Below are 7,097 nucleotides of genomic sequence, written 5' to 3'. Positions count from 1 at the left end.
GTTGACCACACTACGAAACATTGACCACACTACGAAGCGTTGACCACAGTATTGGCTATACGAAAAGTTGACCACACTACGAAACGTTGACCACACTACGAAACATTGACCACACTACGAAACATTGACCACACTACGAAACGTTGACCACACTACGAAACGTTGACCACACTATTGGCTATACCGAAACGTTGACCACACTATTGGCTATACGAAAAGTTGACTACACTAAGAAACGTTGACCACACTCACAAACGTTGACCACACTACGAAACGTTGACCACACTATTGGCTATACGAAACGTTGACCACACTATTGGCTATACGAAGCGTTGACCACACTACGAAACGTTGACCACACTACTGAAACATTGACCACACTACGAAACGTTGACCACACTATTGGCTATACGAAGCGTTGACCACACTACTGAAACGTTGACCACACTACGAAACATTGACCACACTACGAAACGTTGACCACACTATTGGCTATACGAAACGTTGACCACACTATTGGCTATACGAAACGTTGACCACACTATTGGCTATACGAAACGTTGACCACACTTGGCTATTGCTTTAAATGTATTATACGGATTGGATGACTTTGGGGAGATTTTAGTAAGCAACAATTTGATACACACCTTTCTATTGATTTAGCCTACTTCATGCCATTAATTTGGTCATTTAGTGAGATTTGTCCCCACAGTAATTATTTTATGAATCCATCCAGTAGTGGGTAAGAAAACAGTGCTTGCTTAGTGGTGGGCTATGAGAAGAGATGGGTGAAGTGACATGAGGATGGTTAACGGGCACTGCCTGGCAAAGTGGCCATCGAAGTCAGAAACGACGCCGAACTGCAGTCAGGTTTAAGACCCTGGTGAGGAAGACGAGCACGCAAGATGAGCTTCCCTCAGACGGTTTCTGACAACTTGTGCAGACATTTTTTGGTTGCGCAAACCCACAGATTCATCAACTGTCTGGTCTGAGACAATCCCGCAGGTGAAGAAGCCTGAGGTGGAGGTCCTGGACGTACTACCGAATTCTCTAAAACAATATTGGAGGCGGCTTCTGGTAGACAAGTTAACATTAAATTCTCTGGCAACAACCCTGGTGGACATTCCTGCAGTCAGCATGCCAATTGCACGCTCCCTCAAAACTTGAGACATCTGTGGCATTGTGTTGTGCGACAAAACTGCACATTTTACAGTGTCCTTTTATTGTCCCCAGCACAAGGTGCACCTGTGTAATGATCAAGTTGTTTAATCAGTTTATTGATATGCCACATCTGTCAGGTGGATGGATTATCTTGGCAGAATGAGAAATGCTCACGAACAGGGATGTAAACAAATGTGAGCTAAGAATTTGAGAGAAATACACTTTTTGTGAGTATGAAACATTCTTGCTATCTTTTATTTCAGCTCATGAAACATGAGACCAACACTTTATATGTTACGTTTAAGTTTCTGTTCATTATAAATGTAACAGTTAAATCACTACACCCCCACCTACCACCACTAAGGCAGGTTAATAACACTCCTCAGTCTGTCTCCACCACCCCCCGTGTCAGTCAGTTAACAACCAGACTGCGGGTCATCCTCTTAGGTTGCAGAGCTGCCTGAAGGACCCGGCTGTCATCTGAGATGTCTAAATAGCTGACCTGTGACCTGGATTGGCCCAGGCGACGGCAGCAGCTCTGGTCGAGGAGAGAGAGAGAGAGAGAGACAGAGAGAGACAGAGAGAGAATGCGGGCGAGCAGAGAGACAGAGAGACAGAGAGACGAGCCGAGGAGAGAGAGAGACAGCGAGAGAGACAGAGAGAGACAGAGAGAAGATGAGACAGAGATAGAGAGAGAGAGAGAAAGAGAGACATAGATGAGAGAGAGAGAGACATAGAGAGAGAGAAAGAGAATGAGAGAGAGATAGAGAGGGCTAGAGAACAGAGAGAGAGAGAGAGACAGAGATAGACTTAGAGGGAATCAAACCCACAAGAGTGTTCTACCGGTCCAGCATGGGAATCAAACCCACAACCCTAGGCTTGTACCAGTCCAGCATGGGAATCAAACCCACAACCCTAGTGTTGTATCGGTCCCGCATGGAATCAAACCCACAACCCTAGTGTTCTACCAGTCCAGCATGTGGAATCAAACCCACAACCCTAGTGTTGTACCAGTCCAGCATGGGAATCAAACCCACAACCCTAGTGTTGTATCGGTCCCGCATGGAATCAAACCCACAACCCTAGTGTTGTATCGGTCCAGCATGGGGAATCAAACCCACAACCCTAGTGTTGTGCCGGTCCCGGGGTCAAACCCACAACCTAGTGTTGTATCGGTCCCCGCATGGGAATCAAACCCACAACCCTAGGGTTGTACCAGTCCAACATGGAATCAAACCCACAACCTAGTCGGTCCAGCAACCCACAACCCTAGGGCCGGTCCAGCATAATCAATCAGTCCAGCATGGGAATCAAACCCACAACCCTAGTGTTGTATCGGTCCCGCATGGGAATCAAACCCACAACCCTAGTGGTATCGTACCAAACCCACAACCTAGTGTTGTATCCAGCATGGGAATCAAACCCACAACCTAGTGTTGTATCAGTCCCTTGCTCGGAATCAAACCCACAACCCTAGTGTTGTATCGGTCCAGCATGGGAATCATGGGAATCAAAACCCACAACCCTAGTGTTGTATCGGTCCAGCATGGTGTTGCAAATGTCACTTACTAACTGAGTAATACGATAACAGAACCCCAGGGGCAAATAGTCATTTGGGATGCAATTTTAGTATCGGATTAACTAAGCTTGGTTATATTAAGAAAACTTGTTAATTGTGGTTAAAGAGGTTTAGACAAACGTCTGTTTGTAATAATTGTGTACTTTTTTATTTTCACACCAAAAATAAAAATAAAAATATAGATTTGTATTTGTCTCCTTACATTGAAGTAGGCTGTATAAGTGGGGCTAATACAACCCATAGAATAAAGTCTGAGGGTGGTGTTCACCTTCCTGAGTCTGAGGGTGGTTTTCACCTTCCTGAGTCTGAGGGTGGTTTTAACCTTCCTGAGTCTGGAGGGTGGTTTTAACCTTCCTGAGTCTGAGGGTGGTCTTAACCTTCCTGAGTCTGAGGGTGGTTTTAACCTTCCTGAGTCTGAGGGTGGTTTTAACCTTCCTGAGTCTGAGGGTGGTCTTAACCTTCCTGAGTCTGAGGGTGGTTTTAACCTTCCTGAGTCTGAGGGTGGTCTTAACCTTCATGGAGTCTGAGGGTGGTCTTAACCTTCCTGAGTCTGAGGGTGGTCTTAACCTTCCTGAGTCTGAGGGTGGTTTTGACCTTCCTGAGTCTGAGGGTGGTTTTCACCTTCCTGAGTCTGAGGGTGGTTTTAACCTTCCTGAGTCTGAGGGTGGTTTTCACCTTCCTGAGTCTGAGGGTGGTTTTAACCTTCCTGAGTCTGAGGGTGGTTTTAACCTTCCTGAGTCTGAGGGTGGTTTTAACCTTCCTGAGTCTGAGGGTGGTTTTAACCTTCCTGAGTCTGAGGGTGGTTTTAACCTTCCTGAGTCTGAGGGTGGTTTTAACCTTCCTGAGTCTGAGGGTGGTTTTAACCTTCCTGAGTCTGAGGGTGGTTTTCACCTTCCTGAGTCTGAGGGTGGTTTTAACCTTCCTGAGTCTGAGGGTGGTTTTACCCTTCCTTAGTCTGGAGGGTGGTTTTAACCTTCCTGAGTCTGAGGGTGGTCTTAACCTTCCTGAGTCTGAGGGTGGTTTTAACCTTCCTGAGTCTGAGGGTGGTTTTCACCTTCCTGAGTCTGAGGGTGGTTTTAACCTTCCTGAGTCTGAGGGTGGTTTTAACCTTCCTGAGTCTGAGGGTGGTTTTAACCTTCCTGAGTCTGAGGGTGGTTTTAACCTTCCTGAGTCTGAGGGTGGTTTTAACCTTCCTGAGTCTGAGGGTGGTTTTAACCTTCCCGAGTTAGAAATGTATCAACACATAAGGACTTTTACTTGCGACATGTAGTTAAATACACTGAAGAGGAACAATGTATCCATTTTGAATATACGCTCACCCACAGAATCGCTTTCACGTGTCTATTTCCAAAGGATAAAGCTACTTACATTAGCAATTTCATAGTTATTAAGAACTCTACAACAATATGGACGAAAATGAAACAGATTTTTTACAAGAACCAAGAGCACTCCCTAGAAACACAACCATATGGAACAATCCTTGGATAGCTTTTCCGAATCCATCGATAAATTGACCCACATGGAAAACTAGAGGCACAGAAACCGTAAATGACTTGGTAACAGGAAACATGCTTATTTCCACTGTCAGTTTAAAAAAAAAAAAAAAAAAAAAAAACATTTTGGACTGACCAAATGAAGATATTATCAAATTACATGCAACTTAAAAGATTCATATCACGGAATTCCGATTTGAAATCTTTAGGACATCAGAGCAACCTTGAGGTGAATCTTATTTGAGTCAGAAGATACTGTTCATATTATAGGTAAAATAGACAACAGCTTGTAGACGGCCTGTCCAACTGACAGTGTTTTGGAACCAAGGTGGGGGGGGGGGCATTTTTTATTTTATTTTTTTTATTTTACCTTTATTTAACCAGGCAAGTCAGTTAAGAACATATTCTTATTTTCAATGACAGCCTGGGAACAGTGGGTTAACTGCCTGTTCAGGGGCAGAACGACAGATTTGTACCTTGTCAGCTCGGGGGTTTGAACTCGCAACCTTCCGGTTACTAGTCCAACGCTCTAACCACGAGGCTACGCTGGAGCACAACTAAGGAAATTACAGTTAATTTATTATACAAGAGATGAAATTCACAAAACGCTACAGCACAAGTGTCTCAAGTGTAAAACTAATAATGACTCAACAATCCATGTTTTTTTGGGAATGTTGTAAATTACCGAAGTTGTGGGCCGGAGCTAGAAAGTTGGCTGTCAGAAGAATTTAAATGTAAACGTAATTTTAATCCGTCTGTCTGCATATTTCAGGCTGTCGGCGAATCAGGATAGCTAACCATGATATCTAGGCACGATAGAAATATTAACAGAAGTTATTTATTTTTCTATGTGGACTGGAAAAAAACCTAGAACAGTAGAAAGCAATGTGACAGGGGAGACGAGAAGAATGGTCCTGGTCTTCTGGTAACAACCCAACCCATCTGCAACACGACATCTGACACCACACACACACACCATACACACGCACGTACGTGCACGCACGCACGCACGCACGCACGCACGCACGCACACACACACACACACACACACACACACACACACACACACACACACACACACACAATACATTGTTCTACGTATCAAAAGCCTAAAGCACATTTATTCCAAAACATTTGGTTAATTTTCTGAATAAAAATGAACACAACTGGAAAATAGTCAACATGGTGATAGGTTTATAATGTTGTCTTGTTATCAAATCAGTCCTTTACTATACTATCAACATTATAGGAGTGGGTCTGTCCTGACCCCTAGTTACTCCACCCCAGGACAGACCTCTAGTTACTCCACCACAGGACAGACCTCTAGTTACTCCACCCCAGGACAGACCCCTAGTTACTCCACCCCAGGACAGACCTCTAGTTACTCCACCCCAGGACAGACCCCTAGTTACTCCACCCCAGGACAGACCCCTAGTTACTCCACCCCAGGACAGACCCCTAGTTACTCCACCCCAGGACAGACCTCTAGTTACTCCACCACAGGACAGACCCCTAGTTACTCCACCCCAGGACAGACCCCTAGTTACTCCACCCCAGGACAGACCCCTAGTTACTCCACCCCAGGACAGACCCCTAGTTACTCCACCCCAGGACAGACCTCTAGTTACTCCACCACAGGACAGACCCCTAGTTACTCCACCCCAGGACAGACCCCTAGTTACTCCACCCCAGGACAGACCTCTAGTTACTCCACCCCAGGACAGACCTCTAGTTACTCCACCCCAGGACAGACCTCTAGTTACTCCACCCCAGGACAGACCCCTAGTTACTCCACCACAGGACAGACCCCTAGTTACTCCACCCCAGGACAGACCCCTAGTTACTCCACCCCAGGACAGACCTCTAGTTACTCCAACCCAGGACAGACCTCTAGCTTACTCCAACCCAGGACAGACCCCTAGTTACTCCACCCCAGGACAGACCCCTAGTTACTCCACCCCAGGACAGACCTCTAGTTACTCCACCCCAGGACAGACCTCCTAGTTACTCCACCCCAGGACAGACCTCTAGCTACTCCACCCCAGGACAGACCCCTAGCTCCTCCACCCTAGTTACTCCACCCCAGGACAGACCCCTAGTTACTCCACCCCAGGACAGACCTCTAGCTACTCCACCCCAGGACAGACCCCTAGTTACTCCACCCCAGGACAGACCTCTAGCTACTCCACCCCAGGACAGACCCCTAGCTCCTCCACCCTAGTTACTCCACCCCAGGACAGACCTCTAGTTACTCCACCACAGGACAGACCCCTAGTTACTCCACCCCAGGACAGACCTCTAGCTACTCCACCCCAGGACAGACCCCTAGTTACTCCACCCCAGGACAGACCTCTAGCTACTCCACCCCAGGACAGACCCCTAGCTCCTCCACCCTAGTTACTCCACCCCAGGACAGACCTCTAGTTACTCCACCACAGGACAGACCCCTAGACTCCTCCCCACCCTAGTTACTCCACCCCAGGACAGACCTCTAGTTACTCCACCCCAGGACAGACCTCTAGTTACTCCACCCCAGGACAGACCTCCTAGTTACTCCACCCCAGGACAGACCTCTAGTTACTCCACCCCAGGACAGACCCCTAGCTCCTCCACCCTAGTTACTCCACCCCAGGACAGACCCCTAGTTACTCCACCCCAGGACAGACCTCTAGTTACTCCACCCCAGGACAGACCTCTAGTTACTCCACCCCAGGACAGATTTCATTTTATGTTGTTTATTTCACTTTTGTTTATTATCTATTTCACTGAGAGAGAGAGAGAGAGAGAGAGAGAGAGAGAGAGAGAGACAGAGAGGGAAAGAGAGAGAGACAGAATGAGTGAGAGAGAGAGAGAGAGAGAGAGAG

The 7,097-nt window shown here is 46.8% G+C and overlaps 1 long non-coding RNA gene across 3 annotated transcripts; it reads right to left on the bottom strand.

Moving 5' to 3' along the window:
* Positions 1–3,299: 3,299 nt before the first annotated feature.
* LOC127926199 (uncharacterized) lies at positions 3,300–3,947 on the bottom strand. 3 transcript variants are annotated; one of them, XR_008123543.1, is made up of 3 exons: positions 3,795–3,947; positions 3,416–3,604; positions 3,300–3,334 (listed from the first exon to the last, which is right to left on the bottom strand). It is a non-coding gene; the product is annotated as an uncharacterized LOC127926199 (long non-coding RNA). The 3 variants fall into 3 exon arrangements; XR_008123545.1 differs by having other exon boundaries at positions 3,849–3,944; XR_008123544.1 differs by having other exon boundaries at positions 3,822–3,942.
* Positions 3,948–7,097: the final 3,150 nt, after the last annotated feature.

The sequence above is a fragment of the Oncorhynchus keta genome, unplaced genomic scaffold (assembly GCF_023373465.1).
Source record: "Oncorhynchus keta strain PuntledgeMale-10-30-2019 unplaced genomic scaffold, Oket_V2 Un_contig_7142_pilon_pilon, whole genome shotgun sequence".
Taxonomy (NCBI): domain Eukaryota; kingdom Metazoa; phylum Chordata; class Actinopteri; order Salmoniformes; family Salmonidae; genus Oncorhynchus; species Oncorhynchus keta.
The sequence above is the reverse complement of the archived record's forward strand: the minus strand, read 5'-3'. Positions and strand labels throughout refer to the sequence as shown.